Below are 25,131 nucleotides of genomic sequence, written 5' to 3'. Positions count from 1 at the left end.
TTATAGCACTGTCAAATGTAGGAACATCACTGACACAAATAACAAAAACTGAAATACTCACAGGACTGTAACAATTCAGGAAATGTATAATCTTCCCATAATTTCCTACTATAAGGGATGATTGTGGCCCTTAAAGTGGAACATGGGCCCAGGCGAGAATTGTCAATAACTGCTTATTCCTCTGTATTTCTCAAAGAGTTTTTAAGTTTTCTATATATCTTTGCCCCAATTATCATCATAATCATGATTATAGTCCAGAGTTAAGGCAACTTCTTCATCCTCCTCCACCCTCTGATTTGTGCATGTTTGCAGTTTGCACATTTTCGTGCACTCTCTTTACATCTTTACCCTAATCATCATCATCATCAGTCCAAAGTATGTAGCTTTGTAGGTTTGAGTGTCCTAGCTCTTTAAATAATAATTGATAAATTAGTTATATAGCGGCACGGTGGTGCAGTGGTTAGCACTGTCGCCTCACAGCAGGGTTCGAACCCACCGGCCAGCTGCGGCCCTTCTGTGTGGAGTTTGCATGTTCTCCCCGTGCATGCGTGGGTTCTCTCCGGGTACTCCGGCTTCCTCCCACAGACCCAACTTCCAAGTGGACTTCCTCTTGGTAAAACGGTTTGCATCGTCGCCTGCCGTGCAGGAGACCAGGATTCGAACCCCACCTGGGGCAGTCTGTACCGAGAAACACAACGCAGAGGGCCAGATTGACATTGGCTACACTTGGTCATGGGGGGTAGTACAGGAGGTTGGCATCGAAAGAGTGGAGGCAGCGGTTAGGAGAGTGGGGGTCGAGGAGGTCAGGTTATGGAGTGCTTTCAATGTGAGAAGAAGGATTTTAAACTGTACAGTACGTTAAGAAACAGGAAGCCAGTGAAGGTTTTGATGTTGACAATGGAAAGGGTGAAGTTGTTCGTACATTTAGTGAGAGATTTGGGATCAATGAAGAATATCTGATTTGTCATAGTTAAGTTTCAGAAAGTTGTGTTGCATCCATGATTTAATATTGTTGAGGCAGGAGATAGGAGTGGTGTGGCTGGTAGTAGTGATGGATTTTGTAGAAATGTAAAGCTGGATGTCATTGGCGCAACAGTGAAACTGGAGACCTTGACGATGGATGATGTTAGCAAGTACAGGATGAAGAGGAGGGGACCAAGCCCTGAACTCTGAGGGGCACCTTGGGACACCTGGGGAGGAATTCAAGAGAGTGCAGTTCCAGTGATGTTTAGGGTGGAGGAAAGATTGGAGAGGAGGATGGAGTGACTGATGGTGTCGAAGGCTGCAGTGAGGTCGAGAAGGATGAGGATGGTGAGGTGGTCGGAGTCTGAGGCGAGGAGGATGTCATTGGTGATTTAAGAGCTGCCTGTATGTTGTCTATGGAATCCAAATTGAAATGGTTCAAATAGGTTGTTAGCTGAGATGGGTTTGAAATTGAAATTGTTCATGATGTTGGGACTGAGGCCAGGTTTCTTCAGGATGGGGGTGACAACAGCTTCATTGAAGGAGGGACAAAGCCTGAGGTGAAGGAGGTGTTGATAACTGAAGTGATGAGAGGAGTGATGATGGAGAGACAGTTGGGATGGGATCAAGCACGCAGGTTGAGGTTAATTCTTTAAGAAGAGTTGGGATGTCAGGATGAGTGGGTAGCGCCCCCCAAAAACGCCAAAATCCCCTGCAATATCCTCCTGTGGGTATTCACTCTTGTACTGAGCTCCAAGTGATGCCATGTGTGTGTCAGTCACAGGTGTATGACTGGTACCTGATTGGCGTCCAGACCTCAACCCAATGGGCTCTTTGCACAACTCCACTACTTCCTGAACTTAATGCTGCTCCTTCATTTCCTGTCTTACATTATTGGACAAACTGATTAATCCAGGTGTGTCTGAGGAGTCACAATGGTCAGACACACCTGGATGAATCCAATAATGTAAGACAGGAAATGAAGGAGCAGCATTAAGTTCAGGAAGTAGTGGAGTTGTGCAAAGAGCCCATTGAACTCTTGTGGGATCAGCTTGGGAGTTGCTGTACATGCTACAGTGACCAACACAACCACACTGGTTGACCTTCAACAACTCCTGGTTGATAGATAGATAGTTAGATAGATACTATATACTTTACTGTCCCCTGGGGGTAAATTTGGCCTGGACTCAGCGTCGTCAGACCCTTCAACCACATACAAAGACCTGTAGGCTTCCAGACTTCCCCTGCCTCACCCAGGGGCGGGTCTGCCATGGTGGCATGGAGGGGCACCTGCCCCCCCTAAAATCTGATTGGCCACCCTGTGTGCCCCCCCAATGGTCAATGACTTGTGGTCAATCCCTGTGAAAAGCTCTTAACCACTCCTATGTTCAGTGTACAGAGCTACTGTATAAGCACTAACTTCTGACTATGGGCCGGATCTACTAAAGGTTTGTGTGTATAAAAACATGTTTGTGCGTGCAAACTTGATTACACGCGCAAACACATGCTGAAGCTGATCTACTAATCGGGTGCACCGAGGATTGCATCACTCAAACTGTCAAAATTGCACGTGCAATCCATTTAGCGTGTTTGCCTTAATGAATATGCAAATATGGGCGTTTCTGCCAGAACGTGCAAAATATTGGGAGGAGTAGATGCAGAAATATGCAAACATGCACAAATCAGAGGGTGGAGGAGGATGAAGAAGTTGCCTTAACTCTGGACTATAATCATGATTATGATGATAATTGGGGCAAAGATATATAGAAAACTTAAAAACTCTTTGAGAAATACAGAGGAATAAGCAGTTATTGACAATTCTCGCCTGGGCCCATGTTCCACTTTAAGGGCCACAATCATCCCTTATAGTAGGAAATTATGGGAAGATTATACATTTCCTGAATTGTTACAGTCCTGTGAGTATTTCAGTTTTTGTTATTTGTGGCAGTGCTGTTCCTACATTTCACAGTGCTATAAAAACGACTACAGTTTAGGCGAAAATTGTGGAAAAATAGTTGTTGAGATAGATTGACCTTTGACCATGTGACCTTTATATTTTTTTAGATAGGCTCAAAACTAGGTCTAAATGAAAGCTAGGATTGTACACTTTAAAATGCTACCAAACATGCCCTCATAACATGAGTAAAGGTCTGAAAATGAGCACAAAACAAGATATGCCTCCTGCGTTTAGAGGCCTATTTATTGCAGGGGGTTGATAACTTTATGAGCTGATAACTGTCATAAAGCTACCACTTAGGATGGGTTATCATACCAAAATATAATCTATGGACATGTACCTTTTCAAAAAATGTTACTAGATTTTGCCACCCTGAGTGGTACCAAAATCTGGTCTGGCCCATAGACTAGTTGTTTGGTTCAAGTGTGTTGGTTGGTAAGTGTGTTGGTGTGTGTAAATCGGTTAGCATTTATTTTTATATTGTACCCTGATACCCTGGTCCACCTGGGGGTGTAACATTATTCACTTTTCATGTAATTAACTTAAGATAGTATAGTAGTATAACTAAAGTCTCCAATCTTGTTTAAGATACAGTTTATGTGCAAGAAATCATGCTTAATCCCATTTGGAATGGTAATGCTGAAAGTTCCGTTTTCTCTGATTTGAGGTAGGACACTGGAAGAAAATTTGGTCATAGCAGGTGTAATCTTCTAGATAGAAAGGTCATCTTGGGCTTAAATTGAGGCTTACAAATGTGGGAAGTTTTTCATATCCATCTAAGGCAGTGATATGTATAATAAAATGCTTGAAAATGATCACATTTGATGACAATTTGTCAGGCGGAAACACATTTTTTTGTCTTTTGGGATAAACTGAGGGTGATATTTGAAAATAGAAAGGCAGTAAGCCCCAGAATATTATTCTGATAGTTTCCCCTATGTGTCAGGATACACCATGCAAAATTTCAGAGTTATCTGACCATGTATGCAGTTGCTGTACCCTAATATATGCCATTACATCATTTCGCCAGAAGCTTTTCCCCAAAAGGGGGTTTTTTGGCCCCTGGGGCCAAACGGCCCCTTGCTGGGGGTGGAGGTTATCAACTTGTGATGGCCCAATGTATGGGATAACAAGAAATAATAGTGAAAAAAAGGTAGCAAAAAACATCCTGAGGGGTGGACCTGGCTCCCGGCCTATAAGTCTTTTCTTCAAATTGGCCTGGGTCATATGGCTATTTCCAGCCTGAACATGTTGTAATGTCCACATTATTACAGTGCAGGTAATCATTCTTAACACATGTAGTGTCAGGGTGTGCTAGCCCAGGTCATTAATGTCACTGTGTGTTCCCTCCTGATTCTCTCTTTCACAGTTCAGTTACATCCCATTTACTCTCACTATATAACCCTGATGTAGATCTTCACACACAGAACACACCTCTGCATTTACTTAGGTTTCTTCTGTTTATGATGAACATAGTATTAGCATGTCAGGATATGGGGGTGCTCAGTTCACCGTGACATTTCAGTACAACTTTACTGTAGTTCACTTTTCTTTTTCTATGAAGTAACTGGTGTGTAAGTTTCTCTGTCGCGTCTGATCAGTTCCACGTCAGTGTGTGTCTGGAGCACTGTGGGGAACTCTGCACGAAGCTACCAAAGCACATCATGGATTAAATGTGATGTGGAAATTCTCACACATATGTGGCTCTGCAGCCGCCGCCGCTCCAGGAGTCCCTCTCTGCTAATGACTAGTAAAAGCTCTCTCACTTTATGGATGATGACCTTTTACAATCCCAAAGGTCAGGGCCATTAAGTGGTGGATGTCTGGGCAGAGAGAGCGGAGAGTTGTAGAGGAAAAATAGGATGGATTGTCATCAATAGTTGAAAAAAAAAGAGTATTCCGTTTTCCGACTTCCATTTTGCAGCCATGCAAATGTGAGGATGAAGGAGGGAAATGAGGAGAAAATGAGGGAATGCACAATGTACTGTAAAGGGGGTGATTATAGATGGAGGGAGGGTTTTAGAGGGGGGGGGGGGGGGGGGGGGGGTGAAGGGCAAACCCTGGAAGTATTGCCTACTTGACACAGCCTCACAGGAGAGGAAGAGAGGTGGAAAGAAAGAGGGATCAAAGAACATTACATCCTCTCCTGGTGAGATGCAGCAAGCAGTGGGAGGAAAACAGCGGAGGCCTCGGCGTGAGATGGAGAAGGAGAAAGAACCTGCTTTCCCTCACATCCATCCATCCATCCATCCAGAATTATAAAGCTGAGGCACGGCAGCAGCTGTGAGGCTACTTAGAGAAAAAGAGCCGCAGGACGCTCGGGGTTCAGATAATCCCCCCCCGGAGAAATGACAGGAGGCACTGGAAGGTAGAGAAAGTTTGGATCCAGAAGAGAGGGAAGAAGGATGCGGGATGTCAAGGGTGTGAAAGCTGGAGGAATGTAGAAACTAGAGGAGGAGGAAGAAAGAGACAAACAAAAAAAGTCAGTTTGACATCTTGCCATGTAGGAAATATACTGTATATAAATTGTACAATCCTGCAATTTTCCCAGAAAAGAGACAGTGATGAGAGACTAATCTGTTTTGTTTGTCAATCAGAACTGCTAATGCACTCACATCATCTTTCTGCTCTCATCAAATCTTCTCCTGTGCTGTGTTAATCCGCCCAGCCCTGCCAGGAAGCCTATATACTCCCAAGCCTATATAAACTGACAATCCCTCCCTTAAGGAAGTCAAAACAGTTTAGAGAAAGCTTTGTGTTTCTCCGCTAGAAATGTTTTACTAATACACAAACACACACTTGCACTCCCACACACACACACACACACACACATGCATACAGTGCCTTGCCAAGATCCCCTATGCCACTAATCCTCAAACGCCTGCCTTCTGGAAGCCAAAGTAGAGTAAAGGGATAAGACTGATTGTTGTCACCTCTTTAAGATTTGTTTTTCTGCCTGTATGCATTCACCGTTACCTGAAAGCAGAAGAAAAGCCACTTATTATTTTTTGTTTGCCTCAATAATAAATGCAGGCGATAATATCACATCAGTCTCTTAAGTCACCTCTGTTGGTTTGAAAGACATGAAATAGATGATTTTATAGCCTTAAGTGCTCCCCTTGGTTCTGCGTTTGTTCTTAATGCACCATTACAATCCACTCTTATTTAAAATCACTGCTTATCGTACTGATTGATTTTTTTTTTTTTTTCAGAACAGGTGGCCTCAACCTGAAGACGTTTTCTGAGACAGATGCTTGCAGAGGTGGGCTCCACTGAAGCAGCTGAACTCCTTCTGTGTCCTCCAGTCGCAAAGACAAGGGCGTCCTCATCGGTTCTATGTGATTATGTATTTCAAGTTGTTCTTTTTCTTCTCCAAGAAACACCTCTGCCTCAGACATACTTGTTTTTGCTGATTATGTGCAACAGCAAGTTGTCTCCATGTGTCTTTCCTTAATTGCATAAAACAGGAAACAGATAATTGTGTTCACCACCAAAGAGCAGAGGACGACTACACCACTTCTCCTCACTGAGACAGGAGGCGGTTTCACAGCTATGGTGACTGATTATAATGTTAAAGGAGACATATTCTGTCCCCTTTCCACAAATTAAAACAGTTCCTAGGTGTCTTCAAGACATGTCTGTGGCATGATTTGGTCAAAATACAGGATAAGGATCAAACATCACAGCTCTTTTCATCCGCTCAAAACAGCCCTGTTCAGAACGACTGGTTTCAGTGCCTGTCCCTTTAAATGCAAATGAAGCACTGCTCGCCCCGCCCCATCTCTTCTAGTGGTACCAGGTAGGGGTGGGATTATGCAAATTTGAAAACTAGTTACATCATGGGGAGACAACTGAGGGAACAGCTCGTAAAACCACATGGGTTTCAACCTGGGAGCCTGCACATTACAGATTTTTTTTGTCAATTCTCACATTTTGGGGGGCAGGAGGCAAAACAAACACCCAAATATATGTTAAAGAGCCTTCAAACAGTGATATTTCCATATATGTCCCCTTTAATGTGGCTGTATTAATGTACATTTTGATGAAAATAAATACAATCAAATGTTGAATTGAATCACACAACATTGTGGGCATGTTTATTTATTTGTTTATATTATGTTGATCTGACTGATTAATGAATAACATCTGCCTTTTAAAAAAAAGTTAATTCAGCTCATCTGAATTCCCTGGACTCTCTAGCTGTGACTAAATAGGTGAGATGCTGACTGTGACAGCAGCTGTTAAAGCCACAACACTGTGTGACCATAGACATGCTTTTGAGCACCTCACCCGTATCTCTCTATAACAACAGCATGAGCAAGTATCATAAACAAAGGCTGCAGAATGCCTTACTTCAACAAGTATGTGTTGTTCTGCTCCGGCACTAAACACAACATATGGGTCAGCTGGTAGGTTGATGGACTATAACCTGTACCGCGATAAACAACATGGCTACACATCTGTTTACTGATACTCCCATACACACACACACACACACTCGCCTCATGGATGGCTGCTTATAAAATAAATTCCCAATTCTGTACACAAAGGTGGAGGATTGTATGAGACGCCTGTCACTTTCTGTCATGCTTACTTTAACGTTCTGCTGAGCGGTAACTTTGAATATGTACTTCCAAAGGGTCTATCAATCAAACCCACAAGCTAAGCTGCTTTTATTATTACAGCTATAGATTTGCATCTAACTATTAGCCTAAAACACATACCGTAAATAAATAAGCTAAGGGCAGTAACAACAGCAATATGACATTCACAGCTACACTAGGCTGGTCCTAACCAGTGATTTGCACTGAGACTGGTCACTCTCCATTGAGAAATGTTTACTTCTTGGTAAATGGACACTATGTTGAAGTTAAAAACTATTTAGGAAGATCTGCCTTTACCCAATGAAGCTGCTGCACGCTGTAAACGACGACCATCCATCCATTGCAATGAGCAGAGCGAAGCGAGTGTGTGCTAGCTGTGTTGCCACAACGGAATGAACGGCTTTGTGAACATCAATCTCCACCATTATATTATGTATGAACTACAACTTCAACGTCATTGTTCTCAGCCCCGCCCTCTGTTATCTGACTGGCCGGTAAATGTTCTGCAGTAGAAAAGCCTTGCAAGCTTTTCAAGGGAAATGAAGGGAAAGGGAAAAATTGATTGTTTGATTGATCGATTGGCTGCTGATGTTTATTGTTTTTAATTTACTTATTTATTAATATTATATTATATTCTTCTCATGTTTTGTTCTCTCTTATCACAATTTATCTCTTATTTAACTCTCTACTTTTTTGGGGCTGCCGTGTTGCAGTGTCATGTCTTTATGTTTGCCTTATAGTTTGTCACTTGTATTGCACAATAAAAAAAGAAAAAGAAAAGGCAGTTCAATCCCAGGTAGAGTACTGAAGGAAATTGAAAATTGAGCGGAAGTATGTAGGTGGGCAGAGCCAGGCTGCGGGTACGGATTTGCTCCACCACTTCTCACTGCAGGGTCAGGGTCAGGGAGGGGTACACTGACTCATACAGACAAACAACCTCATTAATAACACGTTAACATGTAACTCCATCATGAAATGGACAATTATAACATTTTTTACATGCTCATGAATGATGTTAGTCCTTCACCCTTTATAAAACATAGTCCATTACTGCTTGTTGTGAAATTCAGAATCCCTTATCTTCCTGAGAACACTTATGTGTTGTTTCATAAAAGAGACACATAGTTATATAATGGAAAACTCATTCTTAGAAGGACGTCAGCTCTTATCAACTTCAGACATTTGGAACAGCAGTTAGAGGCAGCATTTTTAGCTATTGCTTACTTTACAATTTGTCCACCATGGATGCAATGGTGTGACACAAAAGTCTCATTTTTAACAACAAGCACTGTTAATGGGATTTTTTTTCCTTCTGATGGTGCATTTCCAAATGCCTCCAGTGATGATTAAACAAAAATCATACTGCAGAAGCCGTGGCAGAATTACACTCTCTTAGACGCTTAATTCAACATTTCAACTCTGCATATTAACTTTCCCCCAGTCCGTTGCTCTCTCGGTGAATTGACCTCAGCCCTGTTGGCAGCGATCACACTTTAATTCCGTCTTTTAATTTGCTTGTTCAGCCTTTCTGTGCAACACGTGAGGAACGCTGCGGCTGCAGAGGCCAGAACATTTCCAATGCAGGAAGGATGGAGGATGGAGGAGTTTCTATGATTAATGCCACTGTAACTGGATAAGTAGTGTGGGAAAGGCGATGGAGAAACGGTTCAGGGGGTGAAGGTAAATTCATAGGTTTTACCTCAGGGGGGGAATTTGACTGAGGGTGCATTTCTTGAATGCAAAACACTGTCTCAACCCAGTGGCAGCCAAGGGCTGTAGGGATACTTTAAGGGTATTGTATGTTGTTGAATTGCCAGCATTACTCTTTCTCAGTTTGTGTGTGTGATTACAGAGTCGGTAATGTGTTCTATCAAACTAAAAGGCCTGAACAGCTTATTGACTTTAGTGGTAAATGAGAGGAAGGGGAAAAGAAAATCCTCTTGAGGAGGCAATACTGTAAAGTTAGCATGGCTGATACTTTTCCCCAACTCTCTCAGGTCTTTAACCAGATATGGAATCTAGATTAATAACTTCACTTTATATAATCAGGCCAGGTGTGGCCACCTCTATTTCGGGGGCCTTTAATTAGGTGTCTTCGCGGAATACAAGCAGGAAGGGACGGGCACTCTTATCAGCTGATAAGATATCTTATCTCTCTTCTGCTCTCCACTCACTCTCTCTTTTTCCTGTTTCTCCTTCTCAGAGATATTATTCTCCAAAGGCCCTGCCACCAGAACCTTTTTAATAATCCCCAAGCAATTTAAACTCAACTCATCTCCAGGTGCCGGTTCCTCACCGAGCCAGTAACAATAGCCGTAACCCTCTTATTCCCACAACTTCAAGTATTGATTTGAGGGCAAGGCTAATAGGGGCGAGAGGGTCGACTCTGCCCTATTTTTTTGGGACACTCTGTGTAATTAACCGCAACCCGATCAATTAAACTGAAATGCTGCAGTGGTGATAAAACTTTAAGAAAAAAAAGAAGAAGGAAAAACTATATACATTTGTTTGTGGTGTGAGTATATGAGTGTGTATGCAGTTAATCCTAGGCAGTCCACTGATTAATGCAGTGATGTGACACATGAATATCAATAAAATTACTCTCCCAACAGACCAATTAGCTGCTCCTCATCAAAGAAGCTGTCATAGTTGGTTTTCTTAACTGTAATTTATCAATGCACAATTAATGCAGTGACAATCAGTTCTGTTCTGCCTCTGAAGTTCAGTTGCTGTTATGGAATAAAACAGGAGTTTGTGTTTTTTATTTCAGAGAATTATGCAAATGACGTGAATCATTTCAAGGTAGAAAAATCTTTACTGTCTGTCTTTTAGAGGGCAGGGATTATATTTGATGGGAATTATGACGCCCTCATTCATTTGCCCTTGACATTAATTCCACCATAATGTTTATAAGATCAACTCTCCGTCACCACCTTCAAACTCTCACTTGGTCTAAAAAATAATGCAAGTTTCACTTTGTCTTTGTCGCATTCACATGTGACCTATATAATAGCATCACAATGAAAGCTAAGGTGAATGCGCCCATACCACGTGCGCTGTCCGTGGTGCTGATCCGAATGTATTTCTGAGAACACATACTATACAGTAGCTGTTCTTCTCACAATAGAAAAAGAGCACCGTGCTAACAAAATGCAAGCACAACATTGCAACTGCTGCTGGTGTAATACAAACTAAATTAATAATTCAAATGATACATCCAGGAATTGAATTTTTATATCTCTGGAGACCTTCATGGCTGCAAGCATGTTATCCAATGTCCATGAAAATAGAATTATCTGACCCTCCTGCATTGCTTCATGTTAACTTTAACATGATGCTAGAGGCCTTCTTACATTTCAAGAAACAACCTGACCAACAGTCTCTCCCTGTGGTTCTACCCTCTGATTCAATATCCAGCAACACTCTTTACATGCAGCATGTAGGAAAACAGGATTCAATCAAGATGCTGGCTATTATAAAACAAGCAACAAACTTAGCTTTAAAAATCACATTTAATGATGAAAGTTATGAAGAAAAGTAAGGCCAAAGGCGAGTTGACCACTAAATAATAATATCAAAATAACTATAAAGACAAAATGATGTATTTATCCAAAATGGACCCATTAACAAGTGTGGGTAATGTAGATTCATCCACATTCATATGAGACACTTTTATAACCAAAAGCAAACTTCTTGGGGTATCTTTTAATGTTAGTAGTCACTAATTAAAGTTTTAAAATGTGTAGTACAGGATGTAAGAGAACAGAACTTGTTTTCCTCCTTATGAAAGCATTTGTACCCTGACTCATGCAGCACGACCTCTGTGTGGCCTCTACAGAATACATAGCCTTGAGATAGCCCACTCAAAAAAACAAGCGTCCCCGAATCTGAGATGAGGTTGATCTCAGAGTGAATATAGTTACAGAAAGTCAGGCTGTTGACTTTGTCGTTTATCATTTTCCACAAGCGTGTTTTGTGTTGAATCCTGCTTCGCTGACTGTTTATTAAACACTTCACATCCTGAGGTTTTAGTATCAGAGTGCTCGGGTCATCCTAGTCTGTGGTTACACAGTCCTACCCATGCATCATTATCAAAAACTGTGACCTACCCTTGAAACCTCGCAACCCATCATTGGTTATGTCGGTACTAACTTATACATTGCAGCCAAACATCATTTGAACATAGGTGATGTTTTGAAACTAGCAAGTCTGGAAGAAATGTATAGAACATAACTGAAAAGATATCCAGAATGTTTGTATTCTGTGGTAGTTAGCACTATTGCTTCCCAGCAAGAAGTTTACGGGGTTCGATTCCCTGCCACGGTTTCTGGGTGAAGTTTAGATGTTCTGGGGGTCTCTCTGAGCGCTTCAGCTTCTTCCCACAGTCCAAAAATGTGTACCAGCGACCCTACACAGAATGGATGGATAGAAAATCTTGGAAGTCTTGGGTTTGCATATTAACCTGAGTTCCATAAAGATGTAGAAAGATGTATGATTCTGTCAGCTGTGAGAAAAGGGTTTTAATACGCCCTAGGATCAGGCTACAGTGACTCAATAACAATAGATAGCTGGCTAGCGGGTTAGCATGCTAAAATAAATAGAAGAAAAGATGTGATAGAAACAAGACTAAGCATTGGTGTTTCTTTCAACTACTGACGATAACTCTTGGTGAATAAATAAATGATGTTTGCTGCTCAACTCATACCATCTCTTTTAGACTGGTAAGTATGCTAACACTGTTTAAGTAGCAATAGCTAGACTTACAAATAGCTCCATTATGGGAAAATGAAAGGGGTACAACCAGATACATGTTTGTAGTTTCAAAAGTCATAAAAGAATAACACACATTACACAACACATTAGATATATCTGGGTTCTTAATATACAGTGGCATGATGCAAAAGTTTGAGGACCCCTGGTCAAAATTTCTGTTTATGTGAACAGTTAAGCAATTGGAAGATTAAAGCAGAAGTAAGCGATCTGGTCGTTTTGGCTAACTTCTTGTCAGCCGATGGAGTTAGCAGTCCCCGCCCTCCTCCCTACGTCACCACATTCACGCGCATCCCTTGGCTGCACACACAGAGAGGACCGCCCCTTTATGCCGTTCTCTCTCCTCATTGGATAAAGGTTGTAGGATACAAGGAAAGTTTTCTCCTCGGCTTATAGCAGAGCAGAGTGACTGACAGACCCGTGTTTCAGACCAAACACTCTATATAAGTGATTGCTGTCGGAAGATATAACTATTTAAGACTTATATTAACACAAATATTCCACTTACTTCTGCTTTAAATGATCTTAAAGGCATAAAGTTAAACACAAAACACTCTTTTTCAATATTTGAAGCAATATCTGTGTATTATTTTTGTTTTCTACAGTTTTAGAGTGAAAAAGGAAAACAAAGCAGCAGCCTGCAAAAGAATAGGAAACCCAGGAGACTTGAGCTCTCAGATAACTTTGACCATATATGGATAGTCATCCTGTCTCATTGGGAAAAGTTCAACTGGCCATTACCAACAAGCACCAATCCCCAAGGACGGTACAGTAAGAGCACTGGCAACAGGACGGTGCCCAACCGTCAATACATCAATGTAGCAATGATAAAGTATTCAGACAGAGTGACGATGCCAGAGTGAAACATTTGATTGAATATCAGTGCAGCAGTGGCGGCTGGTGACTGAAAAAATTAGGGAGGACAGGAGGAACACCAGTCCACGGCCTCATTTTATTTTATAGCACTACTTCTCCCTACTTTATTATATTCAATGAAAATTAAACAGTAAAACAATGTCTTACAAGATTTCTTAAAAACAACATAATTTTATTAAATCTTACTGTTTTCAGATTAACACAGGCCTAATGAAAAAGACAGAGCCATGATCTTGGATGTGGGATGTAAAAAAAAAAAAAAGCAGGCCAGTGTTCAACACCTGTAAATGCCACAGTGGGGATTTACACCCTCTGATTTAAAAAGGAAAAACAAAAACCATGAAAATCTGTAATTATTAATAACAAAACAAAGTGTTCCACTCAAATTACATACATATTTGGCTTTTACCTCTTAGATATAGCTATGCTTTTACCTGAGCTGATGGCGGAGAAAAAAAAAAAAAGTCCGGTCGTGTCTTTGTTTACCCTCCAGCTGCCCAGGTCACGTAACTGAAAACTATTAACAATCTCTCTGACTGCTTCTCTCTGATATCTCCTAACAGTTTATCCAGAAATCTGCTGATATTTCCTTTCAAATCGATGCCAATATCTCTGAAAACTCCGTATTTCTTGTGCTAGGAGCAGCATAAGCAGCACGGCTGGGAGTGAAAGTTTGGCGCACATAGCAACAGTAACCAAGGGGGGTTGGAGAACTGTCATTGGACCAACCTGCTGTCAATCTTGTGTTCTGATTGCTGATTGGTACAGAAGAGCCTCCTCCGTCATGACGTCATTTTACGTGTCTTAGCCAATCACAGGTCAGGATGAAGACATCCTAAATGCATTGAGTCAATGGAAGAAGATCCCGCCCCGAGGCCAGTTAGGGAGGTAAAAATCTTGCCACCTCCGTAGAGCCCCCACCTTCCTGCTCCCTGCTCCTCACACATACTGCTCTGTCTCCTGAGCCTGCTGGCGGCGCAGTTGAGCCGTTTTAAGTGGATTTTCTTCCAAAAAACAAACTTTTTTTTATGATAAAATACATATATAATATTTTATAAATTATACTGAGATTTGGTAATGATTTATTTCAACCAGTTACTCTTTCTTAAATAAAAAATAAATTTTCCTTTTGCCTCTCAAAAATAGAGGAGGACCAACCTCCTCTGCCTCAATGGACCAGCCTCCTCTGCAGTGCAGTGATATTACTGTAAAGCTTTTTGGCTCGGCGGAGCCACTAAAGCATATTATGATTATCTCTCTGACAGAGGGGGCTCATCATTTTTTACTGTGAGAAAGTGACCCAGCTCCAGCACCGAGTCGTGACTCCAGCTCAGCCAATCAATTAAATGGCTCTTATCGTCAAAAGTTCATTTGGCAAAAACCAGCATCTCAGCTGTCAAATACGTCATGTTAGTGGCAGAATCAGATTTTCTACTTCGAGTCATCTGAGCCTCTGTTTCATATGCAGAGAGCGGGGGGAACTTACACGGCGACAAAGAGCATGAAATAAAACAAGACTTAAAGACGAATTGGAAAACAAATGAGAAAGGAAAAAGGGGATTAGACAAGCAAAAAAAAAGGTCAAGCATGTCTATTTTGGTACAGATACAGCAGGGACAGAGGGAAAAGGCCAAATATGAGTAACATGGGGAGAAATGAAACAGTGCATGAATGTTGGAGCCTCTAATCACCAACTTTTCGCTTATAGTTTCACATTCCTATAGTGTCGTTGGGTCTAAGGTTACCACACTGTTATACCTTCCTCAGCTTTATCTCTGTCTCTTTTATGTCTCATAGTGAAAACCTAAAGCAGTGGGCATTTAGCGCCAGTCAAACACTGTGATGTCCTTTTGCTTTGATGCTGTTTCTGTCGGGTGTGTGTAGGCGATGATCTGCCTTTCCTCTGCTGCAGTTACAGCTCATACTAACTACCCAGTTCCTCTGCTTATGTTAAACAAGCCATTAGATGGACCGGATTTGTATAGTGTTTTTTTCTGGTCTTAAAGCACATCACACCTTCACCCAATCACACATTCATACAGCAATGTGGGGTTCAGCATTTTGCCATGTGGACTGGAGGAGCTGGGGATCCAATCACTGATCACCATGACTGCTGTTTCTCCTCAGTCACAGCTGAACCTCATTAAAAGTCATCAGGTCCTGTTTTGCAAAACCACAGTTAATGTTGAATCATGCTTCTATACCAATTAAGATACTCTTCATCAACATTTCAGTGCATGTGAATAGCATTTATTCACATGGAAATGTTAAGAATATGATGGTTGTTTCTCTCCACTCCACTGCATTATGTTTGAGCAACTGAATATTTGAATAGCAGACATCTACCCACGCTGCATGAAAATGAAACACAGTGGCCACTTCATCAGGCGAGGTAAATCTTAGTTTGCATCTACTGTACTTCTCCACCTGATTTAGGAGTGCTTATTAAAGGCTGGTTGTACATTCATTTTAGCAAGGTTTTACTTATGAATTCACAATTCTATATAAGTGTCCTGTGTGTAACCTTCATGGCCTTTATGATAACTAGGAATCCATGCATGAAAAGATGATGAATAGTCAAACGATGAGGTTATGTACCAAGCTTTTGTAGTATATTATCCACCTTTACTTTCTTGCTTAGATATCTTGTATTATTTTATGTTCTTCTTTGTGTGTGTGCTTTTTCTGTAACTTAAGGAATGTGTGAATCAATGTCCTGTTAAGTTATCTGACGCCAAGAAGGATGTCCTGATCAATGTGAATGACAGGTTCCTTGTTTTCTTTTAAGGTTAAGTTTGGTGGGATACAGGATATGGGGTTTTTCACTAGCCTAAAAGTTAAAAGGTCAAGACAAAGGTCGTTGACCATCTGGTCGGGAGGTTTCTCTCTGTCCGGAGAAGGTGGAGTGTTGGAGATAAGCCAACATATAAAAAGAAAGGTTTTTGGGCCAGTCGAGAGAGATCTCATTTTGGACCAGAGATGTTCCAGGATTCGGCATTTTTGTACACTGTTCTTCTTCTTGTTAATAAACGTCTTTTTTGAATACAAGCGAAGACGTGTCAGCGGTGATCCCTTCTTTTCATCAACACATCAATATACCACACTTTATACTGCTAACTGTATTTTATATAATTCATAGCACTTCTGATAAGTTAAACAACATAAATGCAATAGTCAGAATCTTATATGGAGCTAAATGTATAAATCATCATATATTTGAGACACTCATGTCATTATTGATGGCAGTTTGTCCAAAAATCAACAAATACGGACAAAAAACTCAATGTATGTTGAACTAGCTTTTAGCAGTTCCTATTAAAGTGTCTTTCATTGACATTCCAGAGACACTCAGGTCAGGTGACATGGAAACTCCATAAACAGGAGTGTATGTGTGAAACATGGGGGGAAAAAAACTGATGCATTGAAATGTGGGGCGACCACAGTTCAATGGAGGAAGAACAGGTCTAAACTGTGATCTCCATGCAATCCTGAATTCATAGCATTATGTAGAAATCTGTTGTAACGGGGGAAAAAAACACAATAAATTAAATGAAGTATGGCCTTTTTTTAAATAATGGTTGTGCAATGCTGTGGTTGGAGTTTAGAAAAAGTTCAAAAATTTACAAAGGTACCAACTTTCAGATCTGAAGTCAGCTGTTGTGTAAAAAACTCTAATTCAGAGGGAAAGCGGTGAACAAACATGGCCACTGTGTCGAGGATCATGTGAACTCTGCTGTTTGCAATAAGTGACCCCAAAAAAATAAAACAAGGGAACGAACCTCAGATGTCAGAGAATCCTCGTACACACACAACAGTAAGACTGTTCTTTGCTTGCAGCTGCATCACGCTGTAAGACAACAGTAACTCTGACAAATAAATACAGCTGACAAACACTGAATATGATGGATGAGCCATCTGCAGCCAGTCTCAAGTCCCTCCAAGTGGACTTTCATAGAACGCAATGCTGCAGGGTGAGGAGTAAGGATGTTGGTGTAACCTTGTAGTTTATTATAATGTTTATTATTTTTAATTATGGGTTTTGTGTCACTAATGTGTAATATACAGTTTGTAATTACAAGATGTATTGGTTATGTGTTTTTGTGTTTAAGTTGTGAGTATTGCTTAGTTTATTTAATTCAGTCCATAATATATTTATGTAATTGTCACTTGGGGTATTTTATTTGTGTAAATGATTTGGGGATGCAGTCTTTAAAATGTTTGGTAACAGATTTTGATTCCACCTGCCCGTGTGCTTCAGGCAGTGTTGGGCAAGTTACTCTGAAAAGGAGTAATCAGTAATTTTATTACTCAAGTAGTAAAATAACTGTCTTTATTACTTTATTTCAAAATATATGCCTATCTCTATAACACATTATAACCATGCTTATTATGTGTTATAACACTGTATAACTATAGTTATAAACACTCCTAAATTATCATAATGCTTTATAACCATAATCATAACACACTATAAGGCACTTTATCATGAAATATAAGATCAGGTATTATAATATGTTATAATTGTTGGTAACTCACTGACAGTGCCCACATCGATGCATATAATAATGTGTTATAATTGGCTTATAAACATGTATAATTGGCTTATAAACATCTATAACTATCATTATAAACTCTCATAAATTATCATATTAGGCTTTACAACAATAAGCATAACAGAGCATTTTATAATGGCTTATAAGGTCAAGTATTATAATACTTTATGATTGCTGGTCCCTTGCTAACCATTTTTTGTTGCAAGGATCAAAGTGTATTATAATTATCATAGTTGTAATACATTAGTACTCTTTCATTACTAAATTATTTTAAATTATTATTATAATTAAAAAATAAATTACTAAAAAAGTGATCAAATTAAAATCACTGCCCAACACTGGCTTAGGGGTACAGGTGAATGCGTGTGTAACTCTCCTCCCATCTCTGATGTGTTGCCATGATGTTGCTCATAAATAAAACAGTCTCACTGTCCTGCTGTAACAGTGTATTTCTGTCATAAAGCAAGAATCTCTTGTCAGCCACGGCCCTGACACGCTACTGGTTCGTAATCCATGGTTAACATTAGTATGCAAACACATCTGAGTGGTGCGTCCCTATATGACAAACCCTGATGAGGTTTGTTTTCAGCCATTTTCCCCATGGGTTTAATTTATCCCGACCTTGGTTCAATCACTCTTTCGGTCTTTGTCCCCCCCCAAAAAAAGTTGAATCGCACACATCCAAGGTCAGCTGCTATTTCCATTCCCACAGCTGAAATCCTTTGATGACGGAACCAAAGAGAAAAGAAAACGATTCCAGCCAAATTACAGATCTTCTTCCATCCTTCCTTTTTGTGTGTGTGTGTGTGTGTGTGTGTGCTCATTTCATACTCATACCCTCTTTCTCTCTTTTTGATGCATGCTTTTAGGGGTTGAGAAGAAGAACGTTCCAACTGGCTGAAAGGCTCAAATCATGAAAGGATTTTTTTTTTTTTCCAAAAAGGCTGCTGACATTCACATCATCTAAAAGATAAAGAGAAGTCAGGGTGGGCGTTTAGTGGGGTAAAAATATTTAAATATGAATGGATCTTTGTCAGGTCAAAAATGTTTCCTCTCGACATGTCACCCACAGCCAGGAGGATACAGGAGAACGTAAAGAGAGGTCAACAAAAAGCATTTCACACCATGTTGCCACCATTTCCCCACCATTAATGAGCTACAAAGCCCTCTCCATCAGGTCCAATACATTCTGTTTCCTTTTTTTTCAATGGGAGCCTCTGACTCATCGGAAAGCTTTCACACACACAAACCGCTTTTATTCAACATCCTTTTCTCCCCCCTCCTTTTAATGTGTCCCTAAATGTCAAAAACTGCATGTCCTCTGTCATTATGTGTCTCTTAATGCCACTTTTTTAAAGAACTTGAAGAACTTTTATGTGATTCATTCCGCGCATTTACATTTGAGTGGCTGCAGTGCAAGAAGGCTGCAAAGCTCTTTTTTTTTTTGAACTGCTGTGTGTGCAAACTGTGTGTGTGTGTGCGTATGGATTCATTTGCATGTTTTCAAATGCATGCTCATTTTGAACGGCTTCAAAAGTGTGTATGAGTGTGTGTGTGCTAATTTTTTTTTTTCATTATTATTATTATTTGACTGTGCTCTGATTTACACCAGCCACATTCATATTCAAAGTGCTGCTCTTTGGTCTCTGTAGCCACTCAACTGTTCCGCTATCTTACAACTGCAGCAATAAAGTTTAGGACTTTTCCTGTAACAAGCTCAGACCGGTTACAGTACCCCACCCCCCAACCCCCCACCCCCAAAAAATGCCTTTTTGGAGAAGTGGAACTACAAAGCTTTCATGTCCTTGATTTTTCCTTTTCTTCGTCTTGCTTGAGATTTTCTCATTTTCTGGCTCTTGTTTTCCTCTTTCCTCTCCTGTCTTTCTTCATTTTTCCTCTAATCTCTTTTTATCTCACTCATTTTTGTTTCTTCCCCTTCCTTCAATCTCTTCCCCTCTTGTCACTCCTGAAATCGAGTCTCCGGCAGCTTCTTCAATAAAGGCAGGAATGTTTCTTCATCACAGCGAAGTGGAACCTCAAAGTCTATTCAGTGCCACCTCCTTTTCAAGTGGAGAGGACTTTCTGTGATGACCTGTGTGGGAACGACAGACAGAGGCCATTCACAAAGCTTTTTTTTTTTTTATAAGACTCTATTAAAGACAGCCTCTCCTTTCTCTCCTTCTCGTTCTATTCTTTCTCCTCTCCACGTTCTTTCTCTCCTGCTTTCTTCTGCTGCTGCTCATTCATTCAGCGCAGCCCTTTTTACAAGGCTCGCTGCTCGCCTTCTCCCAAGCTCTGTCGCTCTCGCTTTCTGAATAAGGGGCACCCTTATTCTTCCTTTTCTTAGTCAATGACCTGCTTTTGTACTTGGGACTTTTCTGACTCCTTCACTAAAACAGGGCCATGCTGAAAGAAAAATACCAAGTTGTTAAATCTGGTATAGAGAGGTTGGAATCCAGGGTTTTGTAAAGTTAGATTGGTGCCATGATTCCCCTTCGGTTCAGAACAGTCTCTTGTGCAATCTTCTTGAAACCAAAGATAAATTCATTCAGACAAACACATAGGACCTTTTATCTGTTTTTACTGATGCAAGCCAACATTTTGAAAAATCTAATCTGAAATTCAATCTTTAATGGAAGTGTTTCCAGTGGAGACAAACAGGGGTAAATAGGTGGTGTAATTTTGTGCAGCATGAAGGTGTAAATCTAACAGCAACACCCAGGACTTTTGGCCAACCTGTGGATCTTTGAAGAATATCATCCCTCCTTTGTCTCACTCTCATCATCAGAGCTAAGGCAAAAAAAGAAAAGAAAACAACCTAAAAATAAAAAGTGATGAGCCTGCTGGGATATTCATAGTTTTATAACAAGTGTGTCCCAGTCACTTTATCTCATTTTAGTCACCACTTCTGTTAGGTTGAGAGTATTTGTGACAAATGTGGTATCAAATTGATGAGGATATTTCCTTAACTTGCTTATCGATTGTCGATTTGTATGTTGTTTTTGTCTTAAGGTGTAGTGTGTTGAACTCTCCAGTCTTATGAGACTTTATATTAGAATCCCAGGATAAGTCGGCACTGCACTTGATTTTGAATGGATGGGGTAAAAACTTCATTGGGGTTATCAGGGAGCACCCTCTTTCATTGGTGTTTCATTGGTAGGCAGGCCCACCACACCTCCAGAGGGCTCAACAGCGACACTATTACCCCTCCCCTTTGTCATTTTGCAGCCCAGTTGGGATACTTCCTCTTCAGCCAAATCCAGCTGCTGCTTCGCTCTGCAGCTTCTAAAAGCAACCTGACGGCTTGTTGGAAAGGCCTGTTCTCAACTTCCCACCCCTTCAGAAACCCCGGTTTGACTACAAACCCTCTGCAGCCTACCTCTACTGAGTACACCAGCCGCGTTGTTAGGCCTCGGCTGCTACGTCTGCTTCCCTTAGCCTTTTGCGTTGCTTCATCCACTGCAACCTCCCATGGCACAGTTAACTCCACAATGTACAAGATCAGGTCCAGTCCGATCAATGATTTAGATCAACCTGCATTTTCCAGTCCCAGCCAGTGTCCAAGAAAGTCTATTGTATTGTAGATGTGGCCTCTGCAGGAAACCTAAAGGTAAAGAAAAGTCCAAAACACCAAAGGAGCTCCAATGCAATTATTTATTAAACCTATAGTGCATGACGTTTCGAACACCATTGGCTCTTCGTCAGATTAGAGAAGGAATGGGTAGAGACGCCATTTTTAAAGAAAGAAGAAGTCATTTTTTGACGAAAATTCTGTTGTTTTTTTTGCCTAAATCATCTCCTGATAATGCTGCCCCCCCCCCCCCCCCCAAAAAAAAAAAAAAGAAAAAAAAGGCACAAGGCAATGATATCCCTCAAAGTTTTAAAATTAAAGAAATGTTTGTTTTTTTTCTTTTTGGTAGGGGTATTTGACTATTCTGACACTGCCTTATCCACTGAAAATAATACCATCCTTGAGATTGAGCACATCTTTGAAGAGATTGAGATGGATGTATCAAGTCAAGACCCTCTTTCAGTTGGAGCAGACAATAGCTTAAACACTACCACTGATGAAACGAGTGTTGTTGAAGATACTAAGCAGGTGCAGCAACACAATGGAGAAGGCACAGATGATGATGATAATATCAGAGATCCAGACTGTAACCCATCCTCTGATGAGTCATCTGCCCCTGAAAATGAAGACAGCGAAGCCGTAGGGGCAGCAACACCACAGCATGGTGAGGATGTTAAAGAAAACAATTCAGTCAAAATAAAATGACGGAAACGCTTCAGCCAATGTACATGGAAGCAAAATTAATCCAAGGGAAAATGTCTCAAAGGAATGTCATACAAATCCAAAGGTGGCAAAGAAATGACTGCGAAGGCTCTGGGTCCTCCCTGCAATTCGAAGTTCTGTCAAATAATCAAGACTCGAGGCTGCCAAGCCATTACAGAAGAGCAGAGGCAGTGGATATTTGAAAGAGTGTGGTTAATGGAAACGTGGGAAGAACGGAAGTTATCTGGTCACTCTGTGCAAAGCACTTTTTGCATCTACACTTGGTCTCCCTGTAAGAACAATCACACACTGGCTGAACAAAGACTCTGACAAAGATCCTGACGAAGGCCCTGACAAACAAGCACCAGTCCCACCAACCAAATCTGGACCAAAAAGTGGCAAGCATGCAAAAGTGCAAATCAATGTCACTGATTTTGGACTGGTTGAAGGAACTGCCAAGTGTTGATGCACACTACTGCAGAAACATAGCGACCTGCAAAGAAAAGATGGGTTAGGCTTAGGGTGATGTTTGTGTATCATTCAAGTGTAACGGAGGGTCCGAGGTGCACTCACTCACCCATAAAGGACGTGCAAACCTGACTGCTATGCGGTCATTGACCTCTTGGCAAAATGGTTTGCATCGTCACCCGCCGTGCGGGGGAGTCCAGGGTTCAAACCCCACCTGAGGCAGTCCGCACCGAACACAACGCAGAGGGCCAGATAACATCAGCTACACAAGCATGGAAATATCAGTAGGGCTGAATATGACACACATGTGAACAAAAAAGATGAAGCACGGCAAGAGAAATCCTGTGACAAGGAGTCTGCAAACAAAGAGAAATCTGTATGGACAATCAGGACAAGCTGTGCTGCTGTGTCCAAAAACCCAGGCCAGCTGCCTGTATTACAAAAGAAAACTGCAGGTCCACAACTTTACCCTCTTCAATTTGCATTCAAAGGAAGGGTAGGCTACTCCTACATCTGGGATGAGTCAGAGGGGGACCTCAGCAGCAATGTTTTCACACACCTTCAGTACCGCCATTTTGGAAGAGCGATCAAAGAAAATCCACAAATCTAGGAGATAGTAGTATGGAGCGATTGCTGCGGTTATCAGAACCATAATGTAAGTGTGGCAAACGCATCGAGCACAAAATGACAGCGGACATCATTACCCCGAGAGACTACACGATCATCGAGACGTGATGAAATCATGAAACTGAGTGGATCTCACTTCTCAAGCATCAGACCAGGCAGAAAAGCAGGAGAGCCAACTGTGCATGATTTGCGGGCTCTTCAATTTAGCCATGGTAGTACGGTCCAGTACAAGCTATCCTTCTCTGAAAACTCTGAGTGGGATGCACAGCTCTGCCAATCAAAGAGAGGAAGTTCCAGGACCTTCAGTCCATGAAATATGTGATGCCTGTCGAGTGTCATCACTTCTTTGACAATTTGCCACATTCGGGCAAATCAAGATATTCAGGCAAATCAAGATGACAGAGAATGAAGTGAGGAGATGGACATGTGAGATAAGATAGATAGATGAGATAAAGTTTATTTGCCATGTGTACATTTGGCAAGGTACATAGGCATTATTGAGCAGAAGACACTTAAAAAACACATTAACTAATTACTTAACTAATTTGAACACCACAATGTTTTTTTTTATAAATGACCTATAGTTATGAAATGCTGTAGGCTAAATGTTGTCTTTGAAAAATCTAATAAAAAGACACGCACATCAGGGAAGGGCAGGTGCTGAGTCAATTGTATAGTCATGAAAAAAGGATGGAGGACTTCTTGCAAAAATAAATAATTTATTGCACCGTGACATATTTCGAGCTGTGTGTGCTCTTTGTCAGACTTAAATGTTGTCTTTATCATTTGTTAAAAGGGTTATAGGTATACATTCCGACAGCCATCACCGATGTTTATCTATTTTGCACAAAATAGAATTTCTGGTTTCCTGTTCATTCAATTTAGAGAGCACCCCATGCTTCTTCTTCTTGTTTGGTGGGACTATAGGACCCATAACCTACTGACAAAGTACTAAGCTATCATCGATGGTTTTCAGAATGTATTGTGATATGACACGTGTGACCTTACCTTCTGAGTTTGATGGTGACAGCTCCAATGGAGGCATGTCGCTGTCTCCATCAGGAATGATTCCTGATAAGGAGGTCTCCCCAATGACGCCAGCGATGTGCTGGTCTGTTGCGCATAGTGGTGGCTGGGAAGGTCCTCCTCTTCCTCCCATGGCTTAAGTGTTGTTTTTATTCCCCTTAATACGTTTCTTCGCATCAATCTTTATATCGAACCATTTATGTTTCACCTCCTGAATGGTCCTCCCAACAGAGGAGACAACATTTACTGCATCTGCTACTTCCATCCAGGCCTTTGCTTTGCCTGTTCCTGTCACTCCAGTGCTAACAGACTTGGTTCTCCTGCAGAAAGGAGTGCTCAGTCTTGGAGTTTGTGACGGCCGCCCCCGGATCTGTGCAGGAAATATGTTAATTTACTTCAATCAGTGATCTCAGGAAGTGGGATTAGTCTGGCAACAGGTCGTGTGTATTCTCGTCACTGAATACTGACCTTGGTACTGCGGACCCTTCCATCCTTTCCAGGGTATACCTCAGTTATCCTTCCAATGGGCCATGATGCTCGAGGATACTGGGGGTCAACGATCATTGCAACCTGACCTGAATCCAAGTTTTCCTTGTCAGATTTCCATTTTTACCTGGTTTGTAGAGTAGGGAGATAATAGCGAATGAATGCTGTCTGGAAATGATCCGCCAACATCTGGCTGTGACGCCATGTCCTTCGGCCAAGGACTCCACTTCTCCCAAAAATCTGATTTTTTTTTTGGGAATATACATTGATGAATTCTTAAACTTCAAAAAGCATATAAATGAACTGACAAAGAAATTATCTAAAAATGTTGGCTTGTTTTTTAAAGTCTGACACTTTCTTCCTCTTGAAGCTCTTCTAAACTTGTATCAGTCTCTATTTGAGCCTCATTTGAACTATTGTAATGTTATATGGTGTAATACATATCCCAGTTATCTCGAGAAATTACAGATTTTACAAAATAAAGTCATTCGAGTAATATCATGGACCAAGTTAAATCCCCCCTCTGAT

This window comes from Trachurus trachurus, assembly GCF_905171665.1.
Source record: "Trachurus trachurus genome assembly, chromosome: 10".
Lineage (NCBI taxonomy): Eukaryota > Metazoa > Chordata > Actinopteri > Carangiformes > Carangidae > Trachurus > Trachurus trachurus.
Note: the sequence above shows the minus strand (reverse complement) of the source record.